Source organism: Anolis carolinensis, chromosome 5 (assembly GCF_035594765.1).
Source record: "Anolis carolinensis isolate JA03-04 chromosome 5, rAnoCar3.1.pri, whole genome shotgun sequence".
NCBI classification, from domain to species: domain Eukaryota; kingdom Metazoa; phylum Chordata; class Lepidosauria; order Squamata; family Dactyloidae; genus Anolis; species Anolis carolinensis.
This window is the reverse complement of record NC_085845.1, coordinates 22,182,222-22,200,426: the sequence shown is the minus strand read 5'-3', so window position 1 is coordinate 22,200,426 and position 18,205 is coordinate 22,182,222. Positions and strand designations below refer to the sequence as shown.

General features: G+C 41.6%; 1 protein-coding gene across 2 annotated transcripts in view; it reads right to left on the bottom strand.

Annotated features, from left to right (window-relative positions):
- The window catches only part of bmpr1b (bone morphogenetic protein receptor type 1B), a 239,177-nt gene that overhangs the window by 108,607 nt on the left and 112,365 nt on the right, over positions 1-18,205 (bottom strand). The window lies entirely within an intron of this gene.

Genomic DNA, 18,205 nt, shown 5'->3' with positions numbered 1-18,205 from the left:
ACCCAAATTGAGTATAACCTTTCCAGCTATATAGCAATTAGTAACTAAAATCAAATCCACAAAGGTGAATGAAACCGGAATGAACCAACAAGGACACAGATTAACAAACAAGTAGATGTGAAAATCAAATATCAATAAAATCAGAAAATCAATAAAATTAAGCTGGCAGATGGAAACATGTAGGAAGTGACACAGATTAGGATGAAATCAAACAACTACTGACCTGTGACTTGGCAATGTGTTCTGCTAGGCGAGAGAAAACTTATTCCTTTGCTGAGGACTGCAGTAACGCTACCACGTATTTTCATCTCAAATGTAAAGTATTAAATAGCTGACCACAAGCAACATCTCTAGACAGGTAAGAATTGTTCTGATTCAAATCCATAGTGATCCTGACAGATGGCTATTCATGGCAGATCAACAGTGAGAATAAAGTTCCACCTGCAAAGAAACCCTTCCCAAAGAACCCACATCATCACACAACTTTTGGAGCATGCAATCTTCCTCGCTGCAGTCAACAGCATCAGTTTGTCTTCCTATACACATCCCAAATTCTATCAGAGAAGCACCTCATTATTCAAGCTTGTGTAAAAACTGTGATATTTAAGTCACTGTGAAGTGTGAATCACTGTTAACCTCTGCATGAAACTCACTCCATAATCACTGTGGCCTTACAAAGCACACATTTATTGATGCAACACTGAAACACAAACTTCTTTCAAGGGTAATTATTAGCAAGATTTGCACAACCTTCCAACCAAAATCCAATCCTGCTTCATCATTTCCTGAAGGTCATTCAGCAGATGTTGAGGAAAAGAGCTGCTTGCTTCTGTTTTCCCAGTTAGGACTAATGTTAATATATGTTTCCCCATCCCCCAAGTCAATTATTGCCCAAAATGGTGCTTTTATTTTATATAATGCAAATTCAAGGATCTTTCACGATCTAACCAAGTGCCATAGAAATGGAACTGAAATCCCCATTAAATTCTGAGCAATAAAAACAAACTTAAAATCACTCTTTATCATGAAGGTTGCCTGTACACAACTACACGTTTAACCTTTACATATTTGAATATTCGCAAAGTATTTGCTTCCAGTGCTGTTGCCCAAGGCTCAATCGGCAATTACATTTTTGGTTGCTGGGAGGAAATAAAACTGGTGGCATGGCTGAGCCCGGCTACACATGTGTTCCCTTGTGAACTCACCCACTCAGGCAAGTGAGAAGAGGATGGTACAGGAAGGGGGAAAAAGGAAAAAGAAATGCACATGTTCACTTAGGTGGGTGGGTGAATGGGCAGGAAAGTGACGAGACAGAAAAAGTACACAGAGGAATCATGTGTGCATGTTGTCCTTAATAGGATGTTTGGTTACCCCTCTTACTGTTCTCCTTTCACCAACAGGTTAATACATTTGGCAAGACTTTAGACTATAAATTGATTTTTTAATTATTATTATTAATATTAATAATAATAATAATAATAATAAGCTAGACTGACAAATAAATGCAGCTGGCAGGTACACATTCCTTCCTCATGAGCAGTATTTTCAACTGCATTGAAAATCTGTCTCCCTTCATCTAAGGCTTCTTAGGAGCATCTGTAACCAGCATTCCCCCTATCATTGTACTGGGTTACTCACACAGCTGTTCTGTGGCACAGCCCATGGAGCAAGTCAAGGGAAAGTCATAAACACTCTACTTAAGTTTCCAGATGTTTCATTAGATGCCCCACATCATTCAACAGATCAATACACCCATAATACAGTAAAACTAGTTTCTTCATCTTGTTCTTTAATTCAATGTTACAGTCTGAATTTGATGAGAAATATATAAATGGCAAACATCCAAACAACCCATCTGCTTTTTCAGACCTCCCTGTGTCTTCCTGCTTTATTTTAAAAATCTTTTTTCTGATTAATATGCATGTGCATATACATGTGGTCTTTGTCAGGTGAATGCCAGAAGTAAATGTCAACAGGATGGTTCCATATACTAATATGAGCTAAAGCATGAATAACCTATATCATCATGCATGACATTTTGTTTTTGTTATCCTAGGAACATCTGGGCATTTTGTTTAGCTGTGTTTTTTTTAATCTTCAGAAACTAAAGTGTTTTTTTCTATAAACAATCATAATTTTATCCACACATTCTTAAACATAAAAAATATCAAATTAAAGGAAGATTTTTGAAAGAGTTATTGAATGGTTTAAATGCGATGGGTGTGATCAGATCATCAGTGGAATCAGTCTTTGCTATGTTTTCATAGCTATAAAAATGTTAAGTCTCTTGCTTCAATATTAATATAAGTTCGGCAAAAATATATAAGATAGGACTATTACCAAGCATCTTCAAAATCAACCCAGTTTTACATTTTAATATTTTAGAAACTTTGCAGCTTAGTAGCTATACTCTGCACCTCTGTAACGAAAAATATATATTGGTGATGTCTTGCTGAATTAGCACTGCAACATGGACAAACTGTTTAGGGATTTTGGGGATTGCAATCAGAAAGAGTTACTTTTCTAAGTTAAAATAAATAAAAGCAACATTTACTGACAATCCCAACTGCTTGTACATTTTATTGTGGCTTGCACAGGAAATCTTCTTGGTGGAGTATGACTACTTTAAAGTAATATAACATGTTCCCAGTTATGTTGCAAAATATTCATTATGTACAGTACTTTGGGGCTTGTTAATATATATATTTGTGTTTGAGAAGGGATAGAGTCTTTTACACAGATGTTTATTGTGCACCTGGAAAAATCCTTCCAGATGCCTTTCAACAGGAAATCCAGTCTGAGTATTATATTGATTTTTTTAAAGAAATATGAAGAACAATGGAGTAAGGCCTGTTAAGATGGCTTTAAAATGATCATCATGCCATTCCTCTGACTAGTTTCAGCATATGTTTGCTACTAAGCAGCCAGATGTAGAAATAAACAAAGACCTTTAAGCATTAGACCTCTTTATTACTTATAATACACACACACACACACACACATATATATATATATACACACACACACACACACACACACACACACATACAAAATATGGTTATAGAATAAATAGTCCTTCACAGATAAGCAGGATGCATATACACTGAACTTTGAAAATGTCAATGTTTCTAGAATAATTCCAGCTGGACTCTAGACCTTCTGTTCTAATTTATCAAACATCCACTTCATTTTTACTGTATTAATATGAGATTATTTGCTAGGAATCTTACACTTTCCTGATGTGATCAGATTTATAGCAGCATTTATTGATGCAGATATAGCTGTCACTGTTGCTGCATCATCTATTGATAAAGGAAAGAGAAGCTACGTGTTTTCAGTTGAAATTGGCCACTAGCCCCAATTTTGAGACTGATGGGAAAATCAGGTCCAACATGATATACAACAATTGCATCAGCCCTTACTGTACCCTCACCTCAGAATCCTTTGTAAAGATCTCATTTGGTGAACAAAATCTCACACAATCATTTCCCTCCATTGGATTGGACTCAATGCTTCCAATACTCAGGAGCTAAAAATTGTGACTAAATTAAGAAACACAGGATACAACTAACAAATATTTCTTGCTGTGAGGAGGCAAAACTCATACTGCCCCTAGCTCATTTGTACTAAAATCCTTTATCTTGTGATCCAGCAGGCAACACTGGGGAAAATAATAATTATTGGGAGAACCCATGGGGAAGAGAGCAATGGCAAAGTCAGACTTCATGAGTTTCTTTATACATGCACTGGAAGAAGGCCAGAAAGGAAACTCTTCATTGAATTGGTCAGCTGCCCCTAAGCCCACCCAGAGGAATGAACAAGTTTTGTGAATTGGTGTCTGAGTTAACCCCAACTGCTTTCACAGCTGTGTAGCTTACTGTTCAGCTGGCCATACTATGAAAAGGGAAAGAAAGGGTCCTTTCTTCCTTTCAGGACACAAATAGAGCACTCTATAGCCGGGTTTTCAAAACTAGCACACCACTGGCTCCTGTTTGGCAGCTAAACAAGCTATAGCCACCTCTCTTTGATCTCATTACTATGGCTAAACCAGGAATTATGAATTGTCATCACACAAACAAATCAGATGTCAACCATGGTTTATTGATGGATTATTTTATTTTATTCATGTCAGGAGTAACTTGAGAAACTGCAAGTTGTTTCTGGTGTGAGAGAATCGGCCATCTGCAAGGATGTTGCCCAGGGGATGCCCAGAAGTTTAATGCTTTACCATCCTAGTGGGAGGCTTCTGTCAAGTCCCCACTTGGAGCTGGAGCTGACAGAGGGAACACATCCATTCTCTCCCCAGGTTGGATTTGAACTGGCAACCTTCAGGTCAGCAACCCAACTTTCAAGTCAGCAGTCTGCTGACACAAAGGTTTAGCCCATTGTGCCACCAGGAGCTCCACTGCTATATTATAACTCTTGTTTGTTTCAGGAAAGGCAAATCGGAAATCCTGATTCAAGCTCGTCGGCAAACAAAAAAAATGAGCTATCGCCACCAGCGTACATAGTGTTTCACAAGTAAAACAACAATGAAAATAGCTAGCCCTGAGAAGGCATACACTCTAAAATATATAAAACATAACTATACAATCAGTTTCTGTATTCACTGATTCTGCATTCACAGATTTAACCATCCATGATTTAATAGTTTTAATCACAAATTTTGTACTTGTGTCTTATATTTAATCTTTGTTCTGTGTATTTAAATATGTATTTTGTAGAAATATGTTTTAATATGTGTATTTTATAGAATGTTTTTAGATGATTATATGTTTTTAGTGAAGTTGTAACACACCTTGAGCCATGAGAAGAGGTGGATAAGAAATACGAGGATTGAATGAAAAGTAATGCCTCTACCGTCGTAACTCCTCAACAGATGGTAGTACTGGTATGCGGCCGGTACTGGCTTGTTCAGTAGACTCTCCTCTAAAGTTCCATTTGGCAAGAAGCCTTAGCATTGAACTGTTGTGTTGTTGAAGTGCAAAGTATGGAACCCTGTGCAGACGGTCGGTCAATGTGACTTAAGCAACGTGCAGTCATTGAATTCTTGACAGAGAAGGTGTTACCTCAAAGGAGATTCATCAGAGAATGCAAGCTGTTTATGGTGATTGTGTTGATGTGAGTACTGTGTGTCATACAGCAAGTAAATTTAAAGAACATCTGATTTGTGTGACAAAGAGTTGGACGTCCTATGACAGCAACCACCGAATTTCACAAGCAAAAGGTTGACACATTGATTCAGGATGATCGTCGTATCACTCAAAGAGAAATTTCAAGCATAATCAGCTTTTCACAAGAACGTGTGGGTCACATTGTTGCTTTGATTGGCTATCGGAAGATCTGTGCACGATGGGTACTGTGAAATGCTGGTTGCGGAAACAGAGCATTGACTTCTTCCGTGACGGCTTCAGAAAACTTGTTCATCATTGGCAGAAATCTATCCAATTGTCTGGTGATTATGTAGAAAAGTGAATAGTGGTAGTTAAAGAACACATTCTAAGGATTATTTCTGCGTTTGATTTATTAAAATATTCCCATCCAAACTCTGGTAACAAAGGTGGAGGCATTACTTTTCATTCAATTCATTCGTAAAATTATTATTATGGCTTGAAATAATAAAAAAGGATAATCCAAAAAGCAAATTCTATCATTTTATATAAGGTGACAGCATTTTACTATACCGCCACACGTAATGACTCTTGGGCATCCAGGGATTTTGGTATCTACGTGTAGTCAACAGATACCAAAGATATTGGAAGCAGGATAAGACACCCACGGTTGAAGAGTGGTTAGTGAAAGTACTAGAAATAAAAAACATGGACAGGCTGACATTTTTATTAGCCAAACAGCAAGGGCGAGAAAAGAAACTGATTGGAGACAATTAAAAAAATACCTAGAATTTTAAAAAATCAATTAAAAGAAAAAGTAAGAAGTTTAAAAGACTTAGAGAAAATCAAGTTATCACTCTCCTGTTAAAAACTTAGAAGACGGAAAAAAGGGAAAAGAAAGAGAAAAGGAAAAAAAACAGACATTGATTACGGAGAAAAGAATGTGGAATGGCACAAAGAACTAGCACAGATCATAAAAAAGAAAAGAAAATGACCAACGGGATCATCCTGGAAGTACTAACCCCCTACCCTCATCCTCGTCCTACCCATCCCCATTACCCCCCTCCCCCCTCAATTCCCCTCCCCCCCAAAGGATTTTATGTGTATTAAAATTTAAATAAAGATTATTTTTTTAAAAAAAAATAGATACCAAAGGCTCTCTGTAATTCTATTTTTTTTTTTTTGCCATGTTACAGTTTTGGTGATACTGAAGCACCTATTCTGAGATAGTACCTACAAAAAACAAAATGCTTATTAAATTATATTTTCTGGATTAACAGAAAATAGTGGCATAGGGTAAACGTTTTCCAAGAGAACAAAACAATTGAGAGTTGTCTTCTGAACCATCAGCAGTCTCTCTACCTGTACCTTCAGGAAAACTTTCTGCAGTAATTCTAACTCACACCTTAACTTGATCCAGTATGTGCCACACTGCAAGAAACACAATACCAGAAGAAGGACCACAATTAAACCAGCATGAAACAGCAGAACAAGAGTATCCCAAAAGTCAATCTTGCCCATTAGTTTATTTTTACTGGTTTGTACAATACAGGTCTCAAGATTTGTTTCTGCATTTGTTGATTTTATAATCTCTCTCGGGCTTTTGAGAAAATAAAAGACATAACATCTGCCTTGAGCAGAATTACATCTGCTTTGAGTCCTGTTATTGGCTGAAAGGGAGAAATAAATGAATAAAATAAAAATAATATAACAACAATCCAGATTCTTAAAAAGCATTCACAGAACAAAATCAAGGGGGATTTAAAAATCGCCATTCAAAAGCAGATCTGAATGGTCTAGGGTTGCCTTTATGCAAGAAGCAGGTATACAGGTATTAAAATATAAAATGTTTCCATTTATGAGTGTGTGAAGGAGTCCACATTCAATGTTATATGCACACTAGTAAAATGTCAAGAGAATATGAAAATTTCTTTCTGAATTTTCTACTTCAACCGGCAAAACATAGTGAATACAGATTCCACAACTCTCTTATCTAATTCTAGCCACTAGATGGAGTGTGTAGAATTCATTTAAGCCTCAGACTTTGCTCAACTATATTATTAAGAAGAAAACAGGCTAAAATAAACATCACTAGTCTAAGATATGGAGGGAACCTTAAATTTAGCTTAAAGGCCTAACCATGCATCTTCCATTAACAAGAACATCTGCTTTTCAGAAAACAAAGTGAGCAGCAAAACATAGCAGCATGGGTTTGCATGCATCCACAAAGTGAATAGTAGCTCTTTACAAGTTCCCTTAATAACTGTTAATACATTGACTTAGTTGCATCACAATCTGGTCTTGAAAGTGGATCAAACTTGTATTCAGAGCCTTAGGAGCTACACTTTAGAGGTGAAGCAAGGAGAAGCTCAGTGTTCATGAAAGACGAACCAGCCCCATAAAGAAGCTTTGTGGATCACTGTCTAAATTTGTAGTACCAAGGTGTTAGAGGTTTTATGGAAAGGCATTTGGACTGGATATGAAATAAGACTAAAGGCAACATTCGCTTGGGGCCAGCTTTTTTTTTTCTTTTAATTTGCATTTGTACTGAGACTGTTACTGATTTGTATGCTACCAAGAGAATGCATGATGGGCTAGACACTTTTCAAAGGTTAGCCACTTTTCAAAATAAATACATCTGAAGCCAGTAATAAATTATCCTGCTACCCACCTATGGTCAGATTGGATATAAGGATCTGCTTTGTGCTGAATCAGATGACTCATCTATCTAGTTCAGACAGCAACTGCCCAAGATCTCTGGCTGAGATCTTCCCTCTTAAGACGGTCAAATATGATTTAAAGGAGGATACCAAGCCTGAACCATCTCCATAGAAAGGATTTCCTTCTTCTCAACTGCCAAGGAATTTATCTTGAAGTTTACTCTCATTGCTGTTGTGTATCTTCAAGTCATTTGTGACTTACAGCAACCTTAAGAGGTTAACTTGTTACAGTATTTTCTTGGAAAAATTTATTCAAATGGGGTTTGCCTTTACCATCCCCCCTAGGCTGAGAGTGTGACACTTAGCCAAGGTCACCCAGTGGCTTTCAATAACCAAGCAGGGATCCAAACCCATCTCACAGTGTCCTAATCCAGCATTCAAATCAGAACTCAGCTCCTACCGTCTGTTATTATACTTGAGCCATCTGAGCATTACTTAAAGTGGGGGAACATATTTGAGGGCGCTCTAAAGAAAAGGAGAATTAAACACACACACACACACACACACACACAAAACTGCCAGAACCCTCCAGCAAATAAAGTCCCTAGGGATTTTAGGCATTATTGTTCAAAAGGTAAACATTTTAGAGAAACCAATAAAGAAGGCCAACTAGGTTCCCACTAAGGATCTCATCATACTAGAGCTTGGATCCATTTTAAATCCACTTTAGGGAGGGGGCTTTAAACAGTTCAGTCAGCTTGGGACTCACCAAGCTACAAAGCCCAGAATTCTGCAGGAGGCAGAAACTGGATTTAAAGTAGATTCATGCTCTAGTGCGATGAGGCAGTAAGAAGAACTTGCATTTATCTTTCCCACAGATTAATCCTATATAGATTTATTTTAAAAGGAATGTCACAAAAAAAGAAAGCAAGGTGGAAGAGATATCTGAAGCTGATTTGAGTTTAAGGTAGTTAAAAAAAAACAATGTATAGGTGGACCCCGAGTTACAAACATGACTTACAAACGACTCAGTTAGGAACAGGATAGGACAACAGGGAGTGAGAGAAATCTACCCCTTGAGTTAACTCAACTTCCTGAATGAGTTAAAATGGGGAAAATGTGTCTCTGCTGAAACTTTCTCAACAATCCTTGTTTCCACAACAAGCCAGTTTTTTTTCACAATCTTATTATCACACGGACAGAAAATTACATGAAATTTTCTGAACAGGGCAATGACAGCAGAACAAACTCCACAAGGGGTGTTAACCCTTCCCTATGCAATCCAAAGCTGAAAAATCTGTATTTTTGGCTGGAGTTACACGTAAAAAATGTACCTGTTCTGACTTACATACAAATTCAACTTAAAAACAAACCTACAGTACCTATCTTGTTCATAACTTGGGGACTGCTTTCACTTTGATTTCTGTGTCTCTCATGCACAACCATTTGCAGCATCAAGTACAATACTATCTGGCATTTGGGAAATCTGAGGCTAAATCCAATCTTAGTGCCAATTAAATCAGATCCACTAAAATTAATGGGACTTGTTAACCACTTCTGCATATCCCATTGTCTGGACAGAAGGAAGAGCGATCCAAATACTCCAAAGGCACCAGATTTCATCTGATCTTGGACGCTAAGAATGATCAGCTCTGGTTAGTACTTGGATGCAAGAATGTCAGCAAATATCTCAGAAATATGTTATATTTCTGAAAAGAAGAAGGAACTAGTAAAACCACCTTTCTGTCAGCTCACCACAGCCGCTCCTGAATGAACACACAAGACTCTCTGTGATATCACCAGAAACTTTTACTGTAGGAAACATGAACATCAGAAAAGCCAAGAATGGGAGGCTCCGGCCAACCCTCCTTTATATACCCTCCCCCTCATTTGAACAGCCTCTTCCCGCTCAGTAAAACCCCGCGCAAATTCCCCGCCAAGTCCATCAGCCGTTTCTCCTCCGAGTCCTGGGACGCAGGTGTCTTATCAATGTCAGTGACCCTGAAACTCAGAGCCACATCTAGGCTCTAGTAGCAGGGTTCTGACATGGCGTCCTCCTCCCCTTCGTCCTGGAAGGAAAAGATTAAACACAACTATTGTTCTCCGCTGTCCAGAGTTCCTTTATACTTTTTTAACAGGCTGCAATGGAATACCGGGTGTACCTTTCCTAGGTCCTTTGGTAGCCTCAGCTCATAGGTCACTTCGTTTATTCTTTTTGCTACCCTGAATGGCCCTATATAGCGTGGAGCCAATTTCTTGGATGGGAACCCCAATTTCAGGTTTTTTGTGCTCAGCCAAACCAGATCTCCTTCGCCCAATTTGTCCCCCTCTCGGCGCCTACGATCCGCAAAGAGCTTGTACTTCTTTTGTGTTTCCCGCAATGCCTCTACCACGGTTCGCCACCCTTGCTTGATTTTGGCCGGCCATTCCTCGTCGGTCTGGCCCTCCCCTTCCTTCCACTCGGGTAGCCTGGGGAAAGGTGCCACCTCCTGTCCGTATACTATTTCGAATGGGGCACGACCTGTGGCCGAATGTACGGCCCCGTTAAAAGCCATCTCAGCAAACGGAAGAAGGTCCGCCCAATCATCCTGTCTATAATTGGTGTACATCCTTAAGAATTGGCACAGTGTCTGTTGGGTACGTTCGACCCCCCCGTTGGTCGCGGGATGAAAGGCCGAGCTCAGGTTCCTTTCTGCTCCTAACAGCTGTAAGAATTTTCCCCAAAATTTTGCAGTAAATTGGACTCCCCGGTCACTAATTATCTTGTCGGGACACCCATGTAGGCGATATACGTGCTTCACATACAAATCAGCAAGTTTTTCAGCTGAAGGAAGTTTTGGCAGAGCCACAAAGTGTGCCTGTTTTGAGAATAAGTCCAATATTGTCCAAATGTATCTGTGGCCTCTGCTGGGGGGTAGTTCGCCTACAAAATCCATGGCTACGCATTCCCATGGCCTCATGGGCTCTACCACCTTCTGCAATAGCCCCTGGGGCTTCCCCGGTGGTGTTTTTCCCTCTGCGCATAATTCACACTGCGTGACGTACCCCCTGGCGTCTTTCCTCATTCCGGGCCACCAGCATTGTTTGGCCAACAGTTTAATAGTCCTGGTGGGGCCTAGATGACCCGCACCCTTGTTATCATGGTACTTCCTTAACATTTCTCGTCTTAAACATTCAGGAATATACAATTTCTTATTTACAAACACCAAATCCCCACACAATTCTCCCTTTTCTTTGTTTGTTTGTAACCATTTGTCCATTCCATACGCTCGCTTCAACTCTTCCTCCCATATTTCTCCTCCCCCCGTGGAAATGGCAGTACGTTTGTTTTCTTTGGCCGCTTGTGCTCGAGTTAGTACTGCCAGGCCCCATTGCTTATCAAGAAAAATACTCCCTTCAGATTCCTGAATTCCTCCCCCGTGCTGAGGCATCCGAGAGAGAGCGTCAGCGAGTATATTATGTTTCCCCTGGAAGAATCTGAGTCTGAAATCAAAACGGCTGAAATATTGGGCCCATCTAATTTGCTTCGCTGATAGTTTACGAGGGGATCTTAGATACTGTAAATTTCTATGGTCAGTCCACACCTCAAACGGTGTTCCACTTCCTTCCAGGAAGTGTCTCCAGCACTCTAGTGCTTTTAGAATCGCTAAGGCTTCTCTCTCCCAAATCGGCCAGTTTTTTTCTGTATCACTAAACTTTTTTGACAGATAGCCACATGGCTTCAGGTTCCCCCCCTCGTCTTTCTGTAGCAGAACTGCCCCATATGCCCGGTCTGACGCATCGCAATGTAATACAAAGGCTTTAGACATATCAGGGTGCTGTAGGACAGGCTCCTCCGTAAAACGCTTTTTAAGGGCTTCGAAAGCTTCCTGGCATTCTATTGTCCAGGTCAGTTTGGCCCCTGGGGCCTTCACTTTGGCTGTTTCTCCCCTACCTTTAGTCTTTAACAAATCCGTTAATGGCAAAGTGAGGCGCGCAAAGTCCTTGATAAATGTTCTATAGAAGTTTGCGAACCCTAGGAAGGATTGCAGCTGCTTCCGTGTTTTGGGGGCTTCCCACCCCCTCACGTCTTCTACCTTCGCAGGGTCCATCGCCACTCCCTGGGAGGAAATCCTATACCCCAGAAAGTCTATCTGGTCTTTATTGAACTCGCACTTGGCAAGCTTCGCATACAGTTTTGCTTCTCTCAACTTTTGCAGGACTTCCCTGACTAGTTCTACGTGTTGCTCCTTAGTCCGAGATACTAACAATATGTCATCTAAAAAAACAAAGACTCCCTTGTACAACAATGGATGCAACACTTCGTTGATTAATTGCATGAACGCGGCGCCTCCGCCGCACAAACCGAAAGGGAGCACACGATAATTGAATAATCCGAATGCACAGGAGAAGGCCGTCTTCCACCTGTCCTCTGGTTTAATCTGCAATTTATGGTATGCTTCAATTAAGTCCAATTTAGTGAATATCTGTCCCTCCGATAACTGGGCGATCAAGTCCTTCACTAAAGGTAGGGGGTATTTATTTCCAGAACTGATTGCATTCAGGCCCCTGTAGTCAATGCAGAGCCTCAGCGTTTGGTCCTTTTTGCGCCTGAACAACACAGGCGCCCCTAGAGGGGAATTTGAAGGCTCTATGAAACCCCTCGCTAGGTTTTTATCAATGTATTTTCTCAGTTCCTCCTTTTCCCTAGCCGACATTGGGTATATTTTTGCCTTAGGAAGCTCTGCTCCTGGGACTAGCTCTATCTTCACTTCAACTCTCCGCTTCGGTGGGAAACTGTCTGCTTCCTTCTCATCAAATACGTCCACAAAATCCCGATACTCTGGGGGTAATTTATCTGCCAGTTCTGCTATCCTGATAGAGTCTTCCTCCCCCCTTTTCCCCGGCTCTCTCTCCACTTCCTGGCTCCCTTCTTCCAACTTCATCCTGAAGATCATGCTCTTATCCTCCCAGTTGATTTGCGGGTTGGCCTGCCCCAGCCATGGCATGCCTAGTATAACATTATAGCTGGCTATTTGTGATATCACAAATGACACCTTTCCTTCCCAACTCCCTATCTTACACTTTACATCTTCGGCACTGTACTTAGCTAATGATCCCGATGCTGTGGATCCGTCCAACTGCGAAAAAGCTATTGGGGATTCTAGGTTCGTTCTTTCGCATCCCAATCCCTCGGCTAATTCAGGGGAGATGATGTTCCTGGAACATCCACAATCCACAAATGCTTTGCAGGTTGCTTGTTTGCTGCCACTTTCCAGCTGAATGGGGACCACTATCATGGCTTTGTCCTGACTTACCAACCCCCCCGAGTGGTGCCTCATCGGTGGTTCTTCCTCGGCGCGTTTCCCTGCCACGGCTCTTGGTTTGGGCGGGCCTCCGCCTTCCCCTTTTCTCTGCCAGCACTCGGCAGCCCTGTGGCCCAAACGGCCGCACACGAAGCAGCCCCTCCTGCTGGTGCTCACGTTCCCTGGCGGCTCCGTTCTCCTCCCGGCTGGGGTTGATCCCTCCTTCCGGCTCCCCTCTTTCATCTGCGGCCGCTGCTGTAGCCCTCCTCGGTGCCTCCTCGCCTGGGCCAGCGATGTCTCGACGCGCCCCGCCAGCTGAATCCATCCGCGCAGTGTGTCAGGCTCATCACGATGCACCGCCCAGGAGAGGATCTCCCGCCTGAGCCCCTCTTTGAAGAGTTCCATCTTTGTCACTGCAGACCATTCCGGCACCTTTTCAGCGAGGCATTGGAACTCCTCCGCATACTCAGATACCGACCTCTGCCCCTGGGAGACGGTCTTCAACTCCTCCCTCGCCCGGATCTGCTCCAGTGGATCTCGGAAACGGGTCTCCAGGGCCCCCATAAAGCGTCGGAGTGACCCCAGACATGGGTCGCGCCGCGCGTGTAGTTGAACGTACCAGCTGGCCGCTCCCCTCTTCAACACTGCACCAATGGCCCGTACCCGGCTGGATTCTGTTCTGAAAGTGTGGGCATTGTCCTCCATATAGCCCCTCACCGTGGTCAGGAAAAAATCCAGTTCAGAGGACTCTCCCCCAAACTCGATCCTTAGTTCCTCTCGTCTCGGTAGGGGTCCCTGTGGTGGCAATCCCCAATCCTCCGCCCGTCGCAAGCCCCCTTGCGGGCCAGTGGGCCCCGCTGCTGCTTCCCTTTGTCCTGTGCCACGCCCGGCATTCGCCAGGGGCACCAGGGTCTCAGTTGGGAGCGTAGCCGGGATTCTCGGAGGCTTTTCCCCTTCGTCGTCACTCTCCTCCACCCGCGTCAGGCTCGTTTGGATCTTGGGCCGGGCACCGGGCTCCTTTCGCATTTCCCTTCCCTTCGGTGCTGGGAGGTCTGCAAAGCCCTGGCTGCTTCCCATGCTCACGTCCCACATTGAGCTAGCCCGGAGTTCCCTTCCTCGCTCCGGCTCCGCCAAAACCGCCAGGCGCTCCATCGCCCTCGACATCACTGCCAGGGTGGTCTCCATCGCCGACATCCTCTCCTCCAGAAACACCATCTTTTGCGGGCCTGGGGAAGGTGAACCTTCCTCTCCTCCGGTGCTGTCTCCCCGCACCACTCCACGCCTCTGGGTTACCCCATTTGGCTGGGCATAAGCGGTGGAGGACGCCAGGGCCGCCAGCTGGTGGAACTCAGCGTCCGTCTCGGGAGTGGCCCTTTCCGACCTTCCTCCTCCGGCGCCCAAGAGCTCTTCATCCTCCACTTGCATGTTACACCTCACCGCTACAGCGGGATGGTGTCCGTATTCTTGGCTTAGTGTCAGCTCACCACAGCCGCTCCTGAATGAACACACAAGACTCTCTGTGATATCACCAGAAACTTTTACTGTAGGAAACATGAACATCAGAAAAGCCAAGAATGGGAGGCTCCGGCCAACCCTCCTTTATATACCCTCCCCCTCATTTGAACAGCCTCTTCCCGCTCAGTAAAACCCCGCGCAAATTCCCCGCCAAGTCCATCAGCCGTTTCTCCTCCGAGTCCTGGGACGCAGGTGTCTTATCAATGTCAGTGACCCTGAAACTCAGAGCCACATCCAGGCTCTAGTAGCAGGGTTCTGACACCTTTCAGTATTTATTGCCTCAGAAAACCCTTTGAAGTTCATGAAGTCAATATATATTAATAGGTAACTTGAAGGTACATGCATAAAACATGGTAACAATTCATACTATTTTTATAAAATGCAGCTACAGGAGACCAAGGAAAGAGCTAGTACTCCCCACATAATTTCTCCAAATATCTCTACTTTTTTCTACCCCCATTCCCTCATGCCACCACTTGTTAGCTACTATATTTCATAAGCTGACACCAAAAAATGGCTAACAAGCCACAGCTCCTCAAAGGCTTCCCATTAATAATTAGCTAACCAGATTGGTCACTTTGTAATAAGATTCATTATAATGGAAAAAGAAATAAAATAACCTTCAAACGCTTTTAATAGAACTCTGTGTCCCAGGACACTTTGCTTCCTGAAACCTACCACTTGACTTGTCAAGCTTGATTTAACACCAAGGTAGCAACAATAAACATGGAAATCACATTTCAAAAGGTAAGTAACTATCAATACCCAGGCAAATGCGATGCTTGTGATACAAAGACACATAATGGTATATATTTGCATTTCGCTTTAAGTGGCACACAACTATCTCTGGACATTTTGCAGTTAAAAATACGTTGTAGAAAGTCAGAACACAAGTGACAGCAGAGGAGGAGGAAGAGGGGGGCGGGAAGGATATTATACACAGCTACAGGGAAAGCAGGTGTAGTCAACTAACCAATATGGATACTGATATGTAATTTTCCAAGTCAAGGCACAGGAACAATGTGCTTGTTAATTAAAAGTCATACTTTACACTTCTGGGAGGAGGAAGCTGTGTAATAAATAACCACAACTCACTGGTTTATTTCAGTTTTCAACAAATACAGCAGGCTGTGCTTCAGTGCACTGGCACTGAGAAAAAGATATGCTGACCTGCATAGGCTGGGGTTGGACAGAAGCTGTTAAACATATGGTCTTATGGAAATATGATATGGACCACTGAAGAGATCAAAAAAATTATATAACTGAGACCCTTCAGAGAGAGACAGCTAATCTCAAGGGGTAATTTATCATAGCAAACCAATGCCCATGCTTCACCGGGGTATTCATGGTTGCAATGGGGGAAAGACGCGTGGCCAATTTTGTCTTCCTAGTTTTCTGCATGAACATATTACACACTCTTCCTTTTCACAGACACGCAGACAAACCAATAGACGAGTAACTATGTAAGTGAAGAAAGCAGATTCAAAATATTTCAAAACTGACAAATTCAAACACTATCATTTCCCAAAGCCTGTCACCACCTCTAAATTTTAAAAAAACTTTTAATAATCTTAAAACATTGTTATTTTATTATCACTATGGAAAAGGTGATTGAAAAACACAGCAAATTGATCCATTGTATACATTCTCAAACTGTGCCTAGAATAGTGTCAGCATTCTAAGAATTCAAGTCAAACCTATGGTAACCACATGGTGAACTTATCATGGAGGTTTCTTGCCTTGATTAGTTCAGAGGGGGTTACCTTTGCTTTTCTCTGAAGCTGAGAGAATGCAACTTGCACACAGTCACCCAATGGATTCCCGCAACTGAGTGAAGTTTCAAACTCTAGTCTCAGGAGTCATCATCCAATATTCAAACCACTAAACCACGCTGGCTCTCACAGCAGCTTCATCGAGTGAAATAGGAATTATTTCCATGAACAAAACAACAGCTTTCAGGAGAAAATATGGGCAAAGGCAATGGGCATTTCTCTCTGCACTCCTAGCACTCCCATTGTTTATTTTCCACCTCCATTTACTTTATTTTTAATCTGGATGTTTAATTCCGATCAAAGCACCTGGCACTGTTCTTAGTTCACCCTTGAAACAGCAACATACTTCCCTCTCCTACATGTAATAAAGAGAAATATTGAAAGAATAATGTTTGAAGGAGAAATGCTTCATTATTCATTCAAACTTTTCAGTAGGCGAAATTTTGCATGTGTCTATTCAATCCTAGTTCAATGTGATTTATTCCCTGGGAAAAATATATTTCCAAAGAAGTGGCATACCAATGTAAACAAAGCAAATAAATCAATAAAACAATAAAATCAGTCTTATTAATCAAAATGTTAAAAGGAAAAAAAGACCACAGTTTATTCTTTCATTTCTCTTACTTCGTTTAATTCCACTTTGTGCTCCAATATGCACATGTCAGGTATATAATGGAGGATAAGGCAAATTCTTTGCAAGGTTAGTAAAATAGAAACAACAGTAGCAGTAGTTGCTCTATTTAGTGAGACTTGTTTGAGATTTTTAAAAATTGACCTTTGGAATAAAAATAACATTAACTTCATTTGGAATTTTTCTTCGCAGATTGGATGGAAAGGCATCACTTGCTCTCTTAAGATTAATCATGCATGGTGAACCTTTTTTGCTCTGTTCTCTAGCCCACAAATGTGCTCACTATCTAATATTTTCTACTGTATGGAATAGAATTATCCCTCCTATGAAGTACAATGAAAACCTGCCATGATCCCAAGTATTAGATTTGGCAGCCATCAGATTCCTGCCATTTAAATGTATGTATTTGTTCATGCATATCCTGACAGAACAAACATTTTATTAATTCAATTGCTCATTTGTCTACATGGGTAAACTGGAAGAAAGGACCTGATGATCAAGATTCCTTTCCTTCAACTATGGGAACTGAAATTAGCTGTCACCTTCCTACTTTATGGTGTGACAGTTTTGTTTAGGGTGTTTGGTAGTTCAACTTGTCCCTTTCAGGAGATGTATATCCAACTTCCCAAGACAGTCACTTCATCCTGCTGAACATCAGAGCTAGTCTCTAAGTATTCCAAAGACATCTCTGGTGCATGTCCACAAAAACTATGTGGTGAAAATGAAAAAGGCACTTTTTCATCCAAGGATTACATGGATGTCAAATTTTGTTTTCCTGTTATCTTATATGAAAAGTATATGCCTTATAACATGCTGAAAGGACAGGCATAATTGCTATTGACAATCTCTCAATTTTTCAAGTGTACTTTTGTATTGTCAGCCATTACTGACAGTGAACACAGAAGTTACACTTGATGAAGGTACGTTTATTTAAACCCAGTTCTGCCCCAATAGTATATAAATTGGAAGCCAGATATAGATTTGTTGAAACAAAGAGAACAGAAATGAACACGTAAAACTACTTACTTCCCTGAAGTTTGTTCTCTAAGCACTTTTCATCCTGCTGTACATTTAGTTTGTGAGGAACTAAATTTGGGCAATGACAAGATTTATCACATTTCCATATCTGCATTCTCAAACATCTGCCACTTTGTATGTGATCTGGGTAGACACTGGTTTAAGTACGCAATACTCTTTTCACAATTCTAACAGCCTACATTAACTCACTTCC